Here is a 22,876-nt window from a genome sequence, read left to right as displayed (position 1 = left end):
CTCTCTTATGTCACAGACCACTCCTTCTCCAGCTCTCTTATGTAACAGACCCCTCCATCTCCACCTCTTTTAGGTATCAGACCACTCCTTCTCCATCACTATTATGTAACAGATCACTCTCCACCTCTCTTATGAGCAACACCACTCCTTCCCTAGCTCTTTTATGAACCAGACTACTTCTTCTCCACCTTTTTTATGTAACAGGCCTCTTCTTCTCCACCTCTCCTATGTAACAGTCCACTTCTTCTCCACAACTCTTATATAACAGACCTCAACTTCTCCAACTCCCCGATGTGCCAATCCACTCCTTCTCCAGCTCTCTTACTAGAACAACAACTATACTAGAACAATGCTTTTCAACTCCAGTCCTCAAGTACTCCACACACGTAATGTTTTCAGTATTTCCTTAATTTTGCACAGGTCTTGTAATTGTTGGCAAGTCCTCAAGTATTCAAGCATTGCCGAAGGTGTTCAATCTGTGGGCTATCCTCAAACAAAGACCTATATGTGTACTCGAGAACTGGGATTGAAAAACATTGTACTTGGTCATGTGTCCTTCAGCTCTCTAATGTGTCAGGCCACTATTTTTCCAGCTCTCTAATGTAAAAGATTGCTCCTTCTCCGAGGCATAGGTTGGCCGGTGTGCCTCTTATCCAACTATTTTACAGTATGTGTCTAACCACGCTTTCCTCAGTTCTCATATAGTCGGAAGCTCATATTCTTTATACCACCTTTGCTCTCGATCTATACCATTTCTTTTGTTACCTCTTTTGAGTCTGAGTCTACTACATCTGTTCCTAACTTCCATTTATGATTTGAAGATATTGCTTAGAAAGAACACCAATAGCAATGTCTGATGTACTAACAATATTCTTATCACCCATACTAGATAATCCTGAATAAATATAATATTAAGGATATATACCAAGTTATATAGTCTATAGAAGATGTTTATAAGGTTAGAAGCTAACCTGGATAAACTGAATTTGTAATCCACTTTTAAGATGAGGTTCAATATAGATAAATGTAAAGTTATGCACCTGGGTACTAATAATGAGGGTATCATATATTCTAAGATGAGTGAAACTAGGAGAGTCACTTGTAGAGAAGGATCTGGAGGTACTTTTGTATCACGAACTAAATAACATCATTTAATGTCAATCAGTGACTAAAGCCATCAGGATATTTTTATATATTAATAGAGGCATGAACTACAGGGAGTAGGAACATAGTATTACTAGTAATTTACCACTTTACAAAGTTTCATCTGGAATATGCAGTCAGTTCTGCTAACAGTTCATAGAAAGGATGCCCTGGAGATAGAAAAAGTACAAAGAAGAGCCACAAAACTGATAAGGGGCATGAAGGATCTTAGTTATGAGGAACAATGAAAATAATTACATTTATTTAGTCATGAGAAGAGATATATAAGGGGGAACATGATTAACTTGCACAAGTACATGAATTGCCCATACAAAAAATACAATGAAAAGCAGTTTCATGTGTAATCTTCTCTAAAGACAAGAGGGAATTCCCTCCATCTGGTTCAATCTCCAGAGGAGACAAGGCTTCTTTACCATGAGAATGATTAATCTTTAAAACATTCGACCTCAGGAGCTGGTCACAGTAAGAATTGTCAATGGTTTAAAGAATAAAAGCTTAGATGCTTTTTTTAGAAGTATAGACATAATAAAATATATACAATTATTCTTCTGAATGTTGATCCAATGGATCTATATTCAGAATCTGGAGGGAAACATATATTCTTTTAGGGCAGAGTGGTTCATTCATTATGGTTGTACCTATACCTTTCCCTTTATTCTTTCCCTCCATCAGTTGAACTTAAAATACATAGTTTTTTCAACCATACAAAGGCTAGTAATATTTATGGATCCAAACTTAGACCTTACTAGACCACCCTAAATTCACATCAATTCTCAGAACATGTTATAAATCAGATCCAGAGTGAGTGTTGAAGACCTGAAGTCTCCCCACATCTTTTCCTCTGCAGATTATATGAATAACCAAGAAGTTGGCCAAAATGTCATGAAATGGTCCTCAAACTAACTACTATTTATCATTGTGGGGCCCAAAGTTCATTTTTTCACCATTTGTCTACTGAATCTTGTATCTGTTTTCTGTACCAGATTATGAACCATTCTTATTTATTCTTCACACGGATCAATAGCACAGCGGGCTGCCCTATTTGATCCACTCTCAACATAAGTTTATTTTTTACCTCTGTTATCATCTATACTTGTCTTTAGTTGAAAATAAAAGTAAGAAATCTAAATTTTCATAACTTTTAAAAAAAACAAAAAAACTTTCATAATTCCAAATGTTTTAATTCTGAAAGTAATTTTCGAGTTCAACTTCTCGTTGATCTTCTGCTGTTCTTCTATGTTGTCTTGTATACTATATATTCTAAATAATAAATGTTTCTTAGAAAAGAATATATATATATTTTTTGCTAATCACTCTAGTAAATAGGCTGCAAAATACCACGTACGCGTTCTTGGGTTCTTTGTGCAGCTTATTTTTAACGAGTAACTGTAGATATAGAGAAATCAGGTATCTCAGGCTTTCCACATCATTCCTACATCATGGCTTTCTATATATTTAGACTCCAAAGAAGTGTAATTATTCACAACGATCCAGTTTAACTGAATGTATCGTCACTTCATTTTGCGGTATTTTAGTAACATATTTGTACTTTTTTCCTTGGATTTTTGTGTATATCGTTCCTTAGAGAAATTTTGTACTGCGTAGCAAATATTTATTGTACATATTGTATCTCTTATTTTGCACTAACTAGTAGAAGAATCTCGTTATCTTTGGAACTGTGTTTCAGAATAATATAGTAAATTGCTTAAAGGGGGTTTTAAAGAAAAAAAAAATGTTAATGACCAATTCTTAAGAAATGGCCATAGGTTAAAATGATGAAAGTGGGTCCAATTTCTTTGCATATTCTCTATTATCAGCAGATCACAGATTGAAACAAACTACAGTCTGACATCTGGAAATAAGATCCAAGGTAAAGACTATTATCAATAATGCGTTAAAGCAATTCCTTAATATATTCTGATAAAAAAGATCTAAAGATGGAGTTTTATTTTAAAGTGAACTTGTTCCCTACAATAAGTCAAAAGATAAAGATGAAAAAATAAAGGGTTCATTTACATTGGCCGAGGGTGGCCATTAAGTAACCTCCAATTGTCGAAGAAGCCGATCGGTGGTTGTTTAATAGCCTGTTAAGACAGGCCAACCACACTTCTCATGCGCACAGAACAATCGGTAATAGATCGTTCTGTGCACATAGGCTGCCATTGTTCTCGGCAGCACTTACCCTGTTTGCACTTGAACTCTTTGATATGCTACTGAGAAAAGTGATTTTTAAGCAAGCTTAAGAATCATTTCACCCAATGAACGAACATTTTAGTCGTTCGTTGTGTGGCCTGTTTACACTAGTCGATTATCAGAAAACTAGCATAAACAATCATTCATGATAATTGGCTTGTGTAAATGCACCTGAAGTCCTGATGAAATTGGGCAGGTATCCAGGGATAGAATGGCCATTGTCCAATGTGTTGGGATTAGTGATGAGCGAGTATGCTCTCTTAAACCCTTCGGCGAGCATGCTCGGGTGCTCGCCGAGTATCTTCAGCGTGCTCGGGTGTTATGTTTGAGTCACTCTGTGTGCATGATTTGTGACTGTTTGACAGCTTTAATACATGTGAGGAATGCCTAAGAAACAGGCATTCCTCACATGTATTAAAGCTGTCAAACAGTCTCAAATCATGCGCACAGAGTGACTCAAACATAACACTGAGGACGCTGAAGATACTCGGAAAACACCTGAGCATGCTCGTAAATCTCAAGTAATGAGCATGCTCGCTCATCACTAGTTGGGATACTTGATGTGGTTACCTATTTGTGTAAAATCTCTAGAGGGCTTTGTCCAAAATTATTAAGACATGGCTTGTTTTTTCATAAACCGTACCACAACTGTCAATAGATTGGGTCTGATCGATATTGCAACTTATCAATTAATTTCTCATTTATATTGTATAGGTCTATCATAAAGTTGGTGCAGATGTATGGAGTGGACTCAGGAGCTGAGCCTGCTCCACACAGAGCAGCTCAGATCGCTGCTATTTAACCGCTTAACATCTGACAGTAGTATTTAAGAGGCGCAGTTATGGTAGGGCGTCTATTACCCCCTTCTCCATGAGACACAAGTATGAGTCCCCGACGGAATGCTATAGCGGCCGGGCTCACCATCTTAGTGCTCCTGCGAATTTCACCAACATAGAAGATCCTGATGTTATTACATAGTACAAGCAATCAGAAATTATTATAAAATTATATATTTTTTTAAGTATTACAAAAATACAAAAGTTTGAATCACTCCTCATTTTCCCAACTTAAAAATAAATAAAAAAAAAATAAGCAAAAAAAGAAAGCATATCCGCACATTCGTAACTGCGACAGCTGTTAAAACTCTGATGTATCAAAATATCAAAATACAAAGTTATTTCACCCATTCAGTAAACTCTGTAAAGAAATAAATATCCATATGCCAGAATTGCTGTTGTTTAGTTGCCGTACCTCCCCACGAAAATTCAATGCAAAGTGATCAAAATATCATATATCTTCCAAAATGGTATAAATAAAAACTACAGCTCTGCATGCAAAAAAAAAGCACACAGCTCCATCAATGAAAAAAAATAAAAAGTGATGCACTGACGGGGCTATTTTCTGTTTTTTAATTTTTGTTTTTTCCTTCCTTTCTTTCAAGTGCCATAACTTTTTTATTTTTCCATCCACATAGCTGAATGAGGGTTTGTTTTTCGTGGGACAAGTTGTACTTTGGAATTACACCATTCATTTTATCATATGATGCACTAGAAAGGGGGAAAAAATTCCAAGTGCTTTGAAATTGCAAAAAAAAAGTGCACTTCCACAGTTGCTTTTTGGGGTTTTTCTTTTACCTTGTTCCCTATACAGTAAAACTGACCTGACAATATGATTCTCCAGGTCAGTACAAGTACTCAGATACCAAACATGTATAGTTTTTCTTTTATTTAAGTGGTGAAAAATAATTTTGAAATTTGTAAAGAAAATATATATATATATATTTTGCCATTTTCCTAAATCCGTAACATTTTCATGTCAGGATATGGGGCTGGGTCATGGCTTGATTTTTGCGCCCCAAGCTGTTTTTGCTGATACTATTTTGGGGTAGATATGATGTTTTGATCCCCTCTTATTGTATTTTATTGCAATGTTGCGGCGACCAAAAAAATGTACCGGAATTCTGATTTATTGATTTTTTTCTAATTGTACCGCCTACCAATTAGATTAATTATTTTATATTTTGATAGATTTATATATATATATATATATATATATATATATATATACAGTATATATTAGTTTTTTTAAATTGTTTTATTTTTAATGGGGCAAAAAGGGGGTGAACTTTTGTATTTTTTTTCATATTTTTAAAACATTTTTTTTACTGTATTTGTTAGTCCCCTTAGGGGACTTGAAGCTGCAATCATCTGATCGCTTGTGCTATACATTGCAATGCTTCAGCATAGCAAAAATTCCGATCTCCAATGAACGCCATCTAAACGCTGGCTTTCAAAGGAGTATTATAATGACAAGTACGGAGGTCTTCACCAGACCCCTGTCTGGCATTGCGACCCTTCAGTGCACCGTCATAGGCGCGCCAATAAGTAAATGGAATGACGCGTCCCCCCTGCTGGCACATGTTAAATGCCGCTGTCAGAGATTGACAGCGGTATTTAACAGGTTAACTGCCCGTGATTGTTAGAGACAGATGATGGCTGAATAATTTAGCCATCATCTGCTGGGAAGGATGCGGACTTTACTTGCCAGCCCACATCAAAGTCAAGGAGTTGGCACATGACGTATCAGTACATCATATGTCAGTAAGGGGAAAACAAAAAAAACTGTACAAGTTTAGTAACACTGTCATCATACCAAGCTGGAAAATCATGATATCAAGTCGTATTTTTGGTGCAACAAATGCAGTAAAAAGAAATCCCAAAGAATTTTTTTTTTCCTATTTGTCAGTCCATTGGGGTATGTGCTCACGTTCAGTATTTGCAGCAGAAAAAATATGTTGCAAATACTGGCGTTTTGGCAGGAAAAACACTGCGTAAAACCTGAGCGTTTTTGATGCATTTTTTTCCCATTAATTTGAATAGGTGAAAAATGCTGAAGGAATTGAGATGAAACTGCTTCAAAATCTGCAACAAAAAAAAAACAGCATGAGACTTCAGAAATCTCATTTCACTTTGCTGGTACAGTAAAACATTTTTTTTGTGGCAAAATGAGTGGAAAAAACATTGCAAAAATGTAACATGTGAATACCCTTATATAGTATTATGGTGCCTTTCAAAACTACAACTCATTCAACAAAAAGACAAGCCCTCATATGGCTATTTAGAACAATAAAAAAAAGTTATGGCACTTCGAAGAAGGGGAGGAAAAAATGAAAGCCCAAGTACAAAATTAAGGGGTTAAAGTGAATGATAGGGAGCTGCAATATAACACACAACTTAGGACACATGTGCCACCACCCATTTTTGGAAGAAACAAGCTATGTCTTTCTAATTTTAGTATCTAACGGGTAAGGTTTCTCCTTGTGGAGAGAGACAAGCCTGGCCTGACATGTCAGAGTGAGGATACTTGTATGCCATGCATGCTCCTCTGGGAATATAAATATGCAGATTTCCTCTTAAGAAAACTAGAGCTCTAGCGCCACCTATTGGAAGTAACAATCCTAAAAGTCAATATTGACCATTTATTGAGCCTTGCCATGTGACTTAGGATAAAAGCCAAACCAGAATATCAATTTGCAGACACAGTGTTTCAGGGTATTGCTCCTCATGAATGCAAAGTACGAGATCTGATTTGGCTTGGTGAGAGGCTTAAGACTGGGATCTAAGGGGTAAGGTTCCTCCTTGTGGAGAGTGACAAGCTAGGCCTGGCATGCCAGAGTGAGGAGACTTATATGCCTGCATGCTCCTCTGGAAAATTAAATTGCAAATTGCCTCTTCAGAGAGGAAGAGAACTAGAACTCTAGTGCCAACTATTGGAAGTAGCAATCCGGGTCAATATTGACTTTTAGGATTACTACTTCCAATAGATGGCGCTAGAGTTCTAGTCCTCATACTCTCTGAAGAGCCAATTTGCATTTCTAACTCTAGACACAACTTTAATTTTGAGAACAGTTTCGGACATGAGCTTTGTCTCCATGGAAGAAGAGGCTCCGAGTCTCTGGCACTGATGTCATAGCCTATTGATATGCAGTAGATATTTCCCATGACAAAACTGTGGAGGCCGCCATATTGGGTGTTGAACAATATTCAGAAGAATATATCATGTTGGTGGCTCTAAGCTAACAGGACTTGTCTCAGTGAGGGCACTGATTCCTAGTGATCAGACAGACTACAATCTAATGAATGCCGGTAGAGTCCCTTTAAATGGCGGCCTATCCAGTATGGAGGAGGCAGCGAACTTTACAGGCAACTAATAAAAAAAAGTATATATTACGACCAGATGTAATGATGTTTATTTTTGTAATGAAATGTGCACGATTGCGATAACCGGTGATAACTTTTATGACGACGGTAATATGAAATACATGGCGGATATTCTAGGAGCTGCAGTAGCGGCAGAGAACGCTTCTTCTGGAGGAGTTATCCTATATGTAAATGTGTATTAGACCGGTGCGTTTTGTGCCAAAAAAGAGTTTTGATAATCCATTATCACAGAAAACCTACAATTTGGTGAAGTAAGGTAATTTGTTACGTCAATTGTAGGAATTTATTCTTTTTAAAGATAATGTAACTGAAAAGTTTTTTTGTGATGCAGATTGTCCTATAATTTCTGTAATGGAATAAATAAGCATATTTATCAGAGTGTTTTACATATTTTGTGTGTTTTATTTTAATTGATATCAGACACGAGACAAATTATGTTTTTTTTAACTTAATCGTCTAGGGATTGTTTTTTCTTATGTAAATAGGTAATGTCTTTCTTTTTTCAACGAAAGGTATATTGGGGTCCAATATCCTGCATTGATTAATTTCCCAATATCTCATAATAGTACTCAAATTTTCTCTCATGTTCATCAAATCTTAGGTAAATCTATCATTTTCAATGACAGATTTTTGATTTGCTCTTCTTATACTTTAGGGTTATTACTTTAATGCGAATCTGTAAGCCGGCTTTTGCTGAGCAACATGATGTAGAGGCAGAAAGCCTGATTCTAGTGATGTATCACTTATTCTACTGGGTTAAGCAGTTGTGATAGAATCACAGTTTTCTCTGCGGCAGACCTTTGGTAGTGCATTGAGCTGTAGGGTGTATTGCTGCTAAAAGGGGGAAAAAAAACTCTTTAAACCTTCTTCCTTACTGAGTGTGACCGGAGTGTAAGTGCAAACGGAAGTAAGTATGTGACTTGTGATTCAGTGACTTGGATTCAGGGAGTCTGGAAGGGAGGAATTTGGACTGAATTGTTGTCTGTATTTTATTAATTCTTTACATTTCTTTTTACTTAACATTTCTGTCTAGGGCAATTCCAATTAGGAAATGAGCTCCATTATTGACAATGCTATCCAGTGTACATCTTGCCACGTGTATGCAATCCTTGAACAGCCGGTCGTGGGTGCATACTGCTGTGCGAGATGTGAGCACGTTGTGAGTTTGGAAGCCCAGTTACTGGATCTAAATGAGCAACTGGCAACACTGAGATCCATAGACAATATGGAAAGGAGTCTGCTGCTCACTGAGCAGCTGCTCACTGGGGTAGATGTGGGGGAGGGTGGTAGTAGGGAGCTGCAGGACAGTGAGGCAGCTAGCTGGGTGACAGAAGGGGGGTAGAGGGAAGAGTGTCAGGAAGGCTAGTCCTGATCTGGCACACCCCAATAAGTTTGCAAAGTTGGCAGATGAGGGGGGTGTTGGTACAGGGGTAGCACTGCTGCAGCAAGGCATGTCCTCTGAAAGCCGGAGGAGTGTCAGCTACAGTAAGGGGGAAATAGGAGAGCAGGGCAGGCCAGGCATGTGCTGGTAGTGCTGCCTACCTGGTGCTCGAGTCCGACACATCGCTGATCGGGTTGACAGATTACTGGGAGGGGCTGGTGAGGACCAAGTGGTCATGGTGCACATTGGCACAAATGACAAAGTTAGAGGTAGGTGGAAGGTCCTTAAAGATGATTTCGGGGAATTAGGCTGCAAGCTTAAAGCAAGGACCTCCAAGGTGGTATTCTCTGAAATACTACCTGTACCACGCCAGAGAGGCAACGGGAGATTAGGGAGATAAATAAGTGAACTGGTGTAGGAAGGAGGGGTTTGGGTTCCTGGAGAACTGGGCCGACTTCTCAGTTGGATACCGATTCTACGCTAGGGACGGGTTGCACCTCAATGGGGATGGTGCAGCTGTGCTGGGGGAAAAATGGCTAGAAGGTTGGAGGAGTGTTTAAACTAGGGATTGGGGGGGAGGGCATTCATTTTATAGGTGGGGAAGATAGTGCAGATAGTGACCTGGGCACAAATAAAGAAATTGGGGGTGGGGTTTGAAGAGTCAAGATAGTAAGAAGGAATAGAGGTACAGAGAGATACATTAAATGCATGTACACTAATGCCAGAAGCCTCACCAACAAAATGGAGGAATTATAATTAATTTTGTTGGAAAATAATTATGACATGGTGGGGATATCTGAGACATGGCTGGACGAGAGCCATGACTGGGCAGTTAATTTACAGGGCTATAGTCTGTTCAGAAATGACCATACAAACAAGCGAGGGGGGGGGGTGTTTATATGTAAAATCATCCGTGAGCGTGAGAATATATGTGAATCTAATGAAAATGTAGAGTCCCTGTGGGTGGCGATAAGGGGAGGGAGAAAAAATAATAAATTACTGATAGGGGTTTGTTATAAGTCTCCAAAAATAATGGAAGCAGAGGAGAATATCCTCATAAAGCAAATAGATGAAGCAGCGACTCAAGGAGAAGTCATTATTATGGGTGACTTCAACTACTCTGAAATACTTTGGGGAACAGAAACCAGTAGTTCAAGCAAATGTTATGTCACGGTCTCCACACTTTCCTTGTCTGCCATGTTACTATTGTGTGGAGGCTGTCAGTCTGTTTTGGTTTTGCTGGGTTGTTTCTGCAATCATCTGTGTGATTAGTCTTCTACTTAAGCATGCTAGCTCCTTCACCCAGTGTCAATTGTACACTTGCTGTTGCCTGTTTAGGACTGATCTCTCTGTGCTCTGTGCCTGACCCAGCCTGACTGTTTTCCCTTACCTGGATTTTGACCATTTGCCTGTTATCTGACTACTCTTTTGTCTGCTCCCATAGTACTGTGCCATTTTCCTGGACTTGACTTTGGGTTGATTGACTTCCCTCTATTTATCCATTAAGTAGCACTTACATAATATTTCTTTCAGCAATATTATTCTCTTCTCTCCTCTTCTGAGACTGTTATTTCTGTAGTGACTCGCGACACAGGTTATAGGTTTTTGACAACTTAGAGAGACAATTACCTTTCACAACTGGTTCAGTACCCAACAAGAAGGGGGGCACTGCTAGACCTAATATTAACCAACAGGCCAGACCGCATATCAAATATACGAGTTGAGGGTCACTTGGGTAATAGCGATCACAAAATAATAAGTTTTCATTTATCCTTTAATAAGATGTGTAGTAGACGGGTTACAAGGACACTAAACTTCAGGAAGGCAAATTTCCAATGGTTGAGAGATGATGATCTTAGTGCAATAAACTGGGACGATATCCTGAGACATAAAACTACACAAAGCAAATGGTAGACATTTATTAGCATCCTGAATAGACCCTGTGCACAATATATACCCTATGGGAATAAAGATGCTAGAAATAGGAGGAAACCACTATGGCTAAATAGAGCTGTAAGGGGCGCAATAAGTGACAAAAAAGCATTTAGAGAACTAAAGCAAGTAGGTAGTGATGAGGCATTAAATAAATACAGAAAATTAAATAAATTCTGTAAAAACCAAATCAAGGCAGCAAAGATTGAGACAGAGAGACTCATTGCCAGAGAAAGTAAAAATAATCCCAAAATATTCTTTAACTACATAAATAGTAAAAAATTAAAAAATGATAGTGTTGGCCCCCTTAAAAATAGTCTGGGTGAAATGGTGGATGAGGATGAGGAAAAAGCCAATATGCTAAATGATTTTTTTTCAACAGTATTTACACAAGAAAATCGTATGACAGAAAACATGATTAGTGATAACAAAAATTCTCCAGTAAATGTCACTTGCTTAACCCAGCAGGAAGTACGGCGGTGTCTAAAAATCTCTATAGTTGACAAATCCCCGGGCCCGGATGGGATACACCCGCGAGTACTGCAGGAATTAAGTAACGTCATAGGTAGACCATTATTTTTAATCTTTGAAGATTCCATAATAACAGGGTCTGTACCACAGGACTGGCGTATAGCAAATGTGGTGCCAATATTCATAAAGGGGACAAAAACCGAACTTGGAAATTATAGGCCAGTAAGCTTAACCTCTACTGTGGGTAAAATCCTGGAGGGTTTCCTAAGAGATGCTATACTAGAGTATCTGAAGAAGAATAACCTCATGACCCAATATCAACATGGGTTTACGAGGGACCGTTCCTGTCAAACTAAAGCTTTTATGATGAGGTAAGTTCTGGACTGGACCAAGGAAATGCAGTGGATGTTGTGTATATGGACTTTTCAAAATCTTTTGATACGGTTCCACACAAAAGGTTGATACATAAAATGAGAACAATGGGGATAGGGGAAAATATATGTATGTGGGTTAAGAACTGGCTCAGTGATAGGAAACAAAGGGTGGTTATTAATGGAAAACTCTCAGACTGGGTCTCAGTTAACAGTGGGGTACCACAGGGGTCAGTATTGGGCCCGCTTCTTTTTAACATATTTATTAATCACTTTGTAGGGGGCATACAGAGTAGTATTTCAATATTTGCAGATCACACTAAACTCTGCAGGGTAATCAATACAGAGGAGGACAATTTTATATTACAGGAGGATCTATGTAAACTAGAAGCTTGGGCTGATAAATGGCAAATGAGCTTTAATGGGGATAAATGTAAGGTGTGTGGTTATAAAAGAAAGTTCCAAAGCTCAAAACTAATTTTCTTCACTTTTTGCCATTGTTCCTCATTTTAGCTAATATAGAAGTCAAATAGAAAAGTGCTTGTTCTGTTTGGATGAATCCTTTAATAATTAAATGGAATCAACTAAGAGCAGGTACAGATGACCGTGTAATCTCTCATCCGAGAACATTGGGCCAATTATGCTAATCACAGTCTAATTACAGTGTGATCAGATCAGATTCTTTTGGATGAGAAGATGGAGAACCAAATGTCTCCATCTTCTTCATTGTGTCAGTCCGTGAAAATCGGACTGTACTCAGATGTCATCCGAGTGCAGTCTGACTGTTTCCACGCACTCATTGACTTGCATGGCCGAGTCCGCTCCGAATATGTGATCAAACTCAGGCATGTTGGATATGTGCACGGCCCCATAGAATAATCTTGGTCCGAGTGCGAGCCAATGTTTTGACTGATAATATGGTTGTCTGCATGAGCCCTAAAGAAGCAGAAAACCTAAAAAAAAAAATATTAAAAAAAGAGTGCTAATTAGTAAATATTTATATTTAATAATAAATCCAGAATATATCTAATGGCCACCTACCCAGCATGGCACTCCAGAACTGTCTCATACTTGGAAACACGTCTTAAGCTTCTTCGTGCTTCTAAATCCTCTGTGGCAGCTCAAGTCCAAACTGTGCTGTAACATGTATAATGCATGCGATGTCTGGCCTCAGTCCTAATAACTTTGCTCCGAGCCGCTTGCCAGCACATCTATTGTTCCCATAGCTTAGTATAGATGCTAAGTGGTTTTCTGTAAGGGTGATCAGCAGGAGACTGGTCCTTCTGTCTTCTCTACAGATGGAAGAGACATGCAGTACTTTTAGGCTAAAGCCTAGCTTATAATGAACTAATAGACACATCCTGCCAGTACTGCAAGATTGGCTGCCAAGCCATACATAAAGATCTGTCAAAGCGGGGGAAACTACAGAAAAAGGCAGATCGCCAAGGGCTGAATGCACACATTGATAATTCCAGAATATTTATCATTATCTACAGTACAGACCAAAAGTTTGGACACACCTTCTCATTTCAAGATTTTTCTGTATTTTCATGACTATGAAAATTGTACATTCACACTGAAGGCATCAAAACTATGAATTAAAACATGTGGAATTATATACTTAACAAAAAAGTGTGAAACAGCTGAAAATATGTCTTATATTCTAGGTTCTTCAAAGTAGCCACCTTTTGCTTTGATGACTGCTTTGCACACTCTTGGCATTCTCTTGATGAGCTTCAAGAGGTAGTCACCGAAAATGGTCTTCCAACAATCTTGAAGGAGTTCCCAGAGATGCTTAGCACTTGTTGGCCTTTTTGCCTTCACTCTGCGGTCCAGCTCACCCCAAACCATCTCGATTGGGTTCAGGTCTGGAACTGTGGAGGCCAGGTCATCTGGCGTAGCACCCCATCACTCTCCTTCTTGGTCAAATAGCCCTTACACAGCCTGGAGGTGTGTTTGGGGTCATTATCCTGTTGAAAAATAAATGATGGTCCAAATAGACGCAAACCGGATGGAATAGCATGCCGCTGCAAGATGCTGTGGTAGCCATGCTGGTTCAGTATGCCTTCAATTTTGAATAAATCCCCAACAGTGTAACCAGCAAAGCACCCCCACACCATCACACCTCCTCCTCCATGCTTCACGGTGGGAACCAGGCACGTAGAGTCCATCCATTCACCTTTTCTGCGTCGCACAAAGACACGGTGGTTGGGACCAAAGATCTCAAATTTGGACTCATCAGACCAAAGCACAGATTGCCACTGGTCTAATGTACATTCATTGTGTTCTTTAGCCCAAACTTGTCTCTTCTGCTTGTTGCCTGTCCTTAGCAGTGGTTTCCTAGCAGCTATTTTACCATGAAGGCCTGCTGCACAAAGTCTCCTCTTACCAGTTGTTGAAGAGATGTGTCTGCTGCTAGAACTCTGTGTGGCATTGACCTGGTATCTAATCTGAGCTGCTGTTAACCTGCGATTTCTGAGGCTGGTGACTCGGATAAACATCCTCAGAAGCAGAGGTGACTCTTGGTCTTCCTTTCCTGGGGCGGTCCTCATGTGAGCCAGTTTCTTTGTAGCGCTTGATGGTTTTTGCAACTGCACTTGGGGACACTTTCAAAGTTTGCCCATTTTTTCGGACTGACTGACCTTCATTTCTTAAAGTAATGATGGTCACTCGTTTTTCTTTACTTAGTTGCTTTTTTCTTGCTATAATACAAATTCTAAAAGTCTATTCAGTAGGACTATCAGCTGTGTATCCACCTGACTTTTGCACAACACAACTGATGGTCCCAACCCCATTTATAAGGCAAGAAATCCCACTTATTAAACCTGACAGGGCACACCTGTGAAGTGAAAACCATTTCCGGTGACTACCTCTTGAAGCTCATCAAGAGAATGCCAAGAGTGTGCAAAGCAGTCATCAAAGCAAAAGGTGGCTACTTTGAAGAACCTAGAATATAAGACATATTTTCAGCTGTTTCACATTTTTTTTGTTAAGTATATAATTCCACATGTGTTAATCCATAGTTTTGATGCCTTCAGTGTGAATGTACAATTTTCAAAGTCATGAAAATACAGAAAAATCTTTAAATGAGAAGGTGTGTCCAAACTTTTGGTCTGTACTGTATGTAATAAAACCATGTTAGTGTAGGAGAACGGAGCACAGGGGATAAAACGCTGCAATGCCGTGCAGCTTCCAGGCCTGAACAAAACCCTGTGGAACTGATCCGGAGGAGAGAAGTTGCAGGAGGGACGGAATTGGGTAATGATCCAAGTCAGGTGACGGCGATGAAGCCAGCCTTGGATACAAGGGAAGTGACTGTTGGTCCTGCTGCAGCTCCAGCAGCCATGACAGTTTGTTACAGCAGGGTGTACCAGCAAGGTCCAGATGATGGTCAAGAACCGAAGACGAGAGCTACGCCAGTCAAGGTCCAGACTTCACCCGTAGACTGTCAAGCACCGAAGAGCCGAACGACGGCGGTCAATGCTCCCAACCTAGACGACGCCAGTCAACAGCTAAGGACAAGCCCCCATCGATACGGATCAAGGAGACACTCGTCGGCGGTCAAGTACTGAAGAAGCCCTGAGGATAACCGGCCAGAGACCTGAGCCTGGGCCGGTGATAGTAGGAGACGTGTGGGACGGGCCCTCACTTCCTGCAGAGACTCATGGTACTGGGCGTGGGCTGCGGGAGGGCTGCGGGTCAGACGGGGTGCAGCCGATGCTAGAGCGGCCCAGAAAGAATTGATAAACTGTATCAGGAAATCAGAGCAGCGGCGTCTAATGGATCCAGAAAGCCACTGAGGTTTATAGAGATGGCCCCACCAAGTAAACCATTTGACCCTTTCTTTCACCCATTAGGATTAAGCTGTACTGTAGGCCCCAGAGTTCATACTACATCCCTCAATTTATATGAATCAATGTCTCTCTTTCTCAAGATATATATACATATATATTCATATATATATGTATATATATGTTTCTCTTTGTCAGTTGATTCTGTAAATCTTGTTTCTGCATAGCCTGCCTGAAACCGCAATCCCTTGTTCACATTAACCTGTTGAATAAAAGTAGATTGTTGTTCCGCCTGGTGTCTCCACTATTGCATCCAAGTAACCGGCTTACATAAGTGTGTTATCTAAGGTGCTAGTATAGAGGGTCCGTCCACAGGTAGAAATAGCACCCCAGTATGCTATAAGACAAAACCACTATTATGAATGCGATACAGTAGACCCTCATACAGATTTTGCAATGGCACCTAGGAGCTTTATGGAGCACCATTACTGTATGTTTGAGTCTGAGGGGACTCAGACTGACCAAACAACTGAATGTGCAGCAGTGACCGTGCAGAGCTGGGAGGCACAGAGAGAAGGAGATTCTCATACAGACATTGTTGCATGGCAATTGGCCATTGCAAAAAAGTTTTACAGTGAGAGGAACATGGAGTCTAAGCCAGCCCTGCAAAAGCATGAAATGGAAGTGTAGCACCCTGAGGATTCGGCTGCTACAGGAGTATTGCACCTCAACCCAGAGGTGTGATATTCCACTCCCGGGTAAGGATGGAGTGTGGAACTGAGCTCGGTAGGCTGCATGCACTACACACATCCCATTTCCGGGGAACAGACCAACGGTACTCCCACTTAGAAATGTGCAGGTACGACCGAGTCTGTTCCTGGCTGGAGTGGGAGGGGGGTGGTACATCCCATGTAGTGTAGGGGCAGATAGGGGGAGCAGCCTGGGTAAAGATAGGAGCTCATTGGGTGCTGGTCACCTGAGCTCACACATAGAGGGTGTATATAAGGTGGGCACCAACTAAGATCAGGGTCAGATGCAGAGGATCAGATGCAGAGAGTCAGTCAGCTGCAGAGAACAAGTCAGGAGCAGAGGAGAGAAGAAAGACAAAGACCCAGAGTGAGAGAGGAGAAAAGAGAGAGACCCAGAGCACAGAAGAGAAGGACTCTGAGATCCCAACTAAAAGCACCGGGTGAAGAGTCGGCATCAGGGTACCGGAACCCAAGCTGGTGGGGGTAAAAACATTCCCCAGCCAGAGACCGGAGACCGTGGGCAGCGTCTGCCACGGTCACCCATCACATCCACCCCGAAGGCACACCACATGAAGGGTCAGGGAACCCAGGGCCAAGGGTGTCCCAAGAGAAGGCCCGAGGGAGCTGGACCTAGGTGGATTACTGGTGGGGACGGCCAGAGAACGGGACAGAAAGAGAGCTCAGGGCCACGCTCCGGACTTGTTTGGGGGTTGGTTGGATCCAGGACCTGGTGGACGCAGCACGGCTCGGGTGGTCACTAGCAGCTGGAGTGACCAGTACAACATCTGCAGTAAGTAAACACCCTTAACTGCACAACCCGACTCTGTCTTCACTGCCGTCTGCACTACACCACCACAACCCCCATCCTCTGCGCCTGTCCCCTCTGAGGCTATACCCCTCCCGTTGGGGGTTATCCCACCAAGCTGCGCACCCACCATCAGCCTCAGCGGACCCTGCTGCAGCGGCGGCCACAGTGACCGCATCACAACGGGTGGCGTAGTCGACACAAAAGAACTCTTAATAACATCTGTAGGACTGCCACATAACACTGAGCTTGACGCCCTGGGCACGGGCCGGGTCACAGCCGCTCGGAGACTACAACCCCCCATCTGATCCGGTGCCGGGTATTCCCCTCAAAAAGGAATATGTCCCAGGGGGCGCGTCAGAAGCACCTGACATTGATACAGGTACTATGTACAGGTAAAAATACACTACTACATTGTAAGACTTATAGAACCACTGAACACAGATCCCAACCACCCGTCTCGGATCCAGCGGGACTTTCCCGATTTGACTGAGCAATCACGCAGTCCCTGAAGATCAAGGTGTGTCCCGACTTCCATTCACTCTGCGATGTCTTCTTTCTGGCCATCTTCTTTGCTCCATAGCTCCTACTCGTACATTAAAAACGCTACTCGTTCATTAAAAACGCATCAAATACGGGGGAAAATGCATATCCAGAGAAGATTGTTATTGCTTAGTTTGGTGCGGACATCTGCAGAAAACAAACAAAAACATAGTATTTATGCAACGTGTGAACACGGCCTTACAGGCAAAAAAAAAACACATGTCATATAGTGAAGCCTAAGGAAAAATTAGAAAGTTATGACTTCTACAACTATAAGTGACTGAGCAAAAAATAAATCCATAGGTCCTGTGACGACAGAGAATTTAATCTTAATTATCCAGACGTCTATTTTCAGAAGGTCAGGAGACTTTGTCATCTTGTCTGTGTTAGAACCCTCCTGTTTGTTTTTTCCATCTTGTGTTGCGCGGTCACGTGACCATCTGCCTTTATATTCCAGCTCCGCCCTTTTGGCTGTGCTGGACTTCAGTGTTTGACTGTTTCTCTAGCCAGGTGCTTCGGTGCCTTTCTCTGTCAGTTCGCTTGGTCCTTCTGGGACCTCTAGTACTTTTTTGTCTGTTGTCTTTTTGTGTTCTGCAACAACTTCTCTGTTTAGGAGGTATCCCATTTTTGTCCCAGTCCTTTGTTCTTTTAGGGACTCCTCCCTTTATGCTATAGGTCTTTGTTCAGACTAGCCGAGGACTAAGGCGGGTCTGTGCGCTAGGAACAGTCAGCCCGCTACATCGTAGGGATTCAGCTTAGTCTTACTGGACAGCTTTCCCCTATTTTATTATTATTATTATTATTTATTATTATAGCGCGATTTATTCCATGGCGCTTTACATGTGAAAAAGGGGTATAATACAAGAACAATTACAATAATCTTGAACACAATGTGACAGCGACTGGTACAGGAGGAGCAAGGACCCTGCCCGCGAGGGCTCACAATCTACAAGGGATGGGTGAGGATACAGTAGGTGAGGGTAAAGCTGGTCGTGCAGCGGTATGGTGGAGCGGTGGTTACTGCAGGTTGTAGGCTTGTCGGAAGAGGTGGGTCTTCAGGCTCCTTTTGAAGGTTTCCCCTATCTTTCCTTAGTACTTGTTGCAGATCATAACTGTAAGTCCAGCCCAAAAAACTAAAAGGAAAGAAATTTGGGGATCAGTATGGTTTCCGTCCAGGATTTGGCTCAACTCTTGCAGGGATTGTCTCTGGAGGTGGCCGAGCTACAGCAACACGTGAGTAGCTGTTCTGGAGCGCATTTTGTGGATCCCAAGGTAGGACTGCCTGATGTTTTTTATGGTAAACAGCAAGATTTTTTTTCTTTAAAAATGCTTGCTTGTTATATTTTTGTTTGAGACCAAGGTCCTCTGGGAATGAATCACAGCGCATTGGTTTTATTATGTCACTTTTGCGCAATGAACCACAGGGGTGGGCCTTTTCTCTCCAACCTAATGATCCGTGTTTAAGGTCTGTAGAAGAATTTTTTTCTGCTAAGGGGTGTAGCATCGGCGTCTCTGCCCCCTGACAGGCACAGAGGCCGTCCCCCTTACCGCCGTGCTCCTGGCCCGGCGTCTTCCGGCTCTCCTGCTGCTGCTGCCGGCGTGCGCAGCTTCCCGGGCACTGTCCTTAGGGCGCGCGCACTCCCTCCATCTTAAAGGGGCCGCACGTGCCGTACTAAGGAGTCCCTGGCCAATGGCTGGAGGACTTCTCATATAAAAGGCACCTCCTCCAAAATGGAGGTGCCCGTGCAAGGTTGTAGCTCTGTGTTCTAAACCTTGCTTCTGTAGCGCCCCGAGGGTTCGGTCGCTATAGAGGTATTGCATCTCACCCAGAGGTGTGATATCTCACTTCTAGGTAAGGATGGAGTATGGCTCAGGACCCTAACACCCACATGCACTACACCACATTTCCGGGGGACAGGGCGACAATGCTCCCGGGTGTGAGCACAACTGTCCCTGTCCTTGGCTGGAGTGGGGGGAGGGAACACCTAGAAAGGGGGAACCCGGTAGTGTGTGGGTGGGGAGAGTAGATCCCGGGTGCACTGTATAGAGGAGTATATATGGTGGGCACCATCTTAGAGTCAGTGTGAAGAAGAAGTAGAGAGAGCAGAGATAGAGAAGGAGGCTGGGAGCAGGGGCTCTGCATGGGCTCTGCTCCGCCGGCAGGCCAAGTCTCAAGGCCTGAGCCTGGAGGGAAGAAACAGAAGGAGAAGGAAGGAAGGAAGAAGAATGGAGGAAGTTCTAAGAGAAGACTGAAGGGACCCCAGGGGTGCGGACCGGCCAGCCCCTAACCACACGCCTGCCGCTACCAGAGTAGGGGGGTCAAGCCAAGAAAAGGGAACCGGATCCCTCATCTAGTGGAGGAGAGCAACTACCCTCAGCTAGTAACCGGAGGCCGTGGCATTGTACGTGCACGGCCCCTCACTACACCCGTTAGGAAGGCACCACATAGGACCCAGGGAAACGGAACATACGTTTGCCCGCCAAGGCCCGAGGCAGCTGGACAGAAACGTGGTCAATTGTGGGGTACGACAGGCCAGAGAAAGGACACATGAAGGGGGTCCTGAAAAGCACTCCAAAGGTACCTGGGAGTTGGCCGAGCCCTTCACCTGGTGAGCACAGCACGATGTGGGCAGCCATAATCTGCAGAAGTGGCTTGGAGTGTAAAACTGTGAGTAAAGACCCTGGACTGCATCACTGGACTCTGAGTCATTACTGCTGCTCCCGTGCACCATCACCCCCATCATCTGCACTCACAGCCCTGAGGCAGTGGGGAGTTATACTACCCCTTGCTGCGCACACAACATCAGCCTCAGTGGTCTGCCCGCAGCGGCGGTTCCCAGTGACTGCAATCCACAGGTGGCGTAGTCGGACATTTAAACCTTACAAAACCCAAATAAACAGATCCGCCATTGGTTTGACCACCCTGAGCCACGGGACCGGGTCGCCGCCACGGAGACTACAACCCCCAGCGTTACACAGAGACTCGGCTCCGGGTATTCCCCTACACACATGGCCCAGGGGGTGCGTCACTTCAGCCCTCAGGTCCCGCTGCTAGTCTATCAGTCCAGTCTGCCAGCCTGACTACCAGTCCGGTCCGCCAGTCTGACTACCAGTCCAGTCCGCCAGCCTGACTACCAGTCCAGTCCACCAGCCTGACTACCAGTCCTGTCCGCCAGCCTGACTACCAGTCCAGTCTGTCAGCCTAACTACCAGTCCAGCTGCCAGCCTGACTACCAGTCCAGTTCGCCAGCCTGACTACCTGTCTTCGCCAGCCAAGTACACTCTCCAGCCCGATGGTCTGCCTACGGTCCAAACCTGCCAGTCTGTCTATGGGCCAGGCTTGCCTGCCTACCTGCAGAACATACTAGTTACCTGCCTTGCCTACCAGCCAGCCTACCTGGAAGCTCCTGCCAGTTACCTGTGGTGTCTGCCAGTCCGTCTACCTGGATCACCCATCAGCCTGCCTGTCGTGCTCATCTGCTGTACCGGTCAGTCCCTGCCTTCTGACCCGTGGGAGTCACCTGCTCTCATACAAGGACTGGCCCAAAGTAGCACCTGGTCCCTCTGCTCAGTCTTTCCCTGGTTCACGGAGTCGATTGAGCCGCCGTGCGATCTTGGTCAGTCAGAGTTGATACCTAGTTACACCCCTCTGGTCCCTCCTTGCACCGCAGCACAGAGGTTCCACCACCAGGATCTGTAACATGGGGCTATTATATGACGATCCTGACAGAATCTCATCTGCTGAGGCAGAACTCAGGCATTTGAATCAGGGGTCAGGTGATGTTGAAAATTATTGCACACACTTCAGGAGATGAGCTTCAGAAGTCAAATGGAATGATCCTGCGCTGAAATGTTAATTTCTTGCTGGTCTGAGTGAAAGGGTTAAGGATCTGCTAATTGCATTCCCCGCACCTGAGACTCTGCAGGATGCCATGCAATTAGCTGTTCATGTGGATAGGAGACTGAGATTTAGACAGAATGAGGTAAAGGCTCCTGTAATGCCAGGTCCTAGTCCCCAGAAAATCTGCTCTGACGGCGGAGAACCGATGGAGGTTGGGGCGAAGTCGCTCCCCTCTCAGGAAAGAGACCGGAGGTTCGCCGAGGGATTGTGTCTTTATTGTGGTAAAGTTAACCATTTGATTAAGTATTGTGAGCTTCGTTTAAGTAAAGAAAAGAAAAGGTCAGTTACGCCCATCTAGTTTACGCTTTGCAGGAGTATTTCTTTCTGGAAGTACTACTTTGCAGGAAAATTTGATTGAATTTCAGGTATTTGTGGATTGTGGTTCAACACTTAATGTGATTGATAAAGGGTTTTTGGAAAACCTTAAACTGAAATCCAAACCTTTGTCATCACCTATGTCTGTGATTGCAATTGATAACACTCCCTTGAAATATATTACTCACAAAGTTGCTGCATTTCCCCTCACTATCAATGGAGTTCACCAAGAAATTTTGGACTAGGTTGTATTAGATAATTTACCCTCTCCGGTCGTTTTAGGCTTGCCTTGGGTAAAACTGCACAATCCTTTGCTGGACTGGTCTACTAATGGTTTTGGCGTCCGAAGTGCTATGATAAATGTTGTAATGGTCGCATTGCGGCTGTGGAAAAAGGGGAATTACCTGTACCTATTCAAGATTTTTGGAGGGTTTTTTCAGAGGAGGAGTCGCAAGTTTTACCTCCTCATAGGGATTATGATTGCGCCATTGAGTTTGTTCCTGGAGCTATTCTTCCCAAGAGTCGCTTGTTTAATCTGACTATTCCTGAAAGAAAGGCCTTGGAGGAGTACATAGAGACTAGCCTGGCTGCTGGTTACATTAGACCTTCTAAGTCGCCTGTGGCAGTTGGATTTTTAGATGTTAAAAAAAAGGACGGGGGTTTACGTCCATGTCTGGATTTTCGTGAAATTAATAAGATTACCGTACGCAATTACTACCCATTGCCGTTAATTCCTGACTTGTTTAACCAGTTGGTGGGGGCCAAGTGGGTCTCTAAAATTGATCTCCGGGGGGCATACAATTTGTTACGAGTGAAGGAGGGTGATGAATGGAAAACTGCTTTTAACACTCTGGTAGGTCATTTTGAGAATCTGGTGATGCCTTTTGGTCTTACCAATGCACCTGCATTTTTTCAGAACCTTATTAATGACATCCTGAGACCTTTGATTGGTAAGAATGTGGTTGTGTATTTGGATGACATTTTGATTTATTCACCAGATTTAGAGTCCCATTGGCAGAGTGTATGTGAAGTTTTGCAGT

The sequence above is a fragment of the Phyllobates terribilis genome, unplaced genomic scaffold (assembly GCF_046119375.1).
Source record: "Phyllobates terribilis strain yellow unplaced genomic scaffold, ASM4611937v1 Scaffold_1__5_contigs__length_1240528914, whole genome shotgun sequence".
Lineage (NCBI taxonomy): Eukaryota > Metazoa > Chordata > Amphibia > Anura > Dendrobatidae > Phyllobates > Phyllobates terribilis.
The sequence above is the reverse complement of the archived record's forward strand: the minus strand, read 5'-3'. Positions refer to the sequence as shown.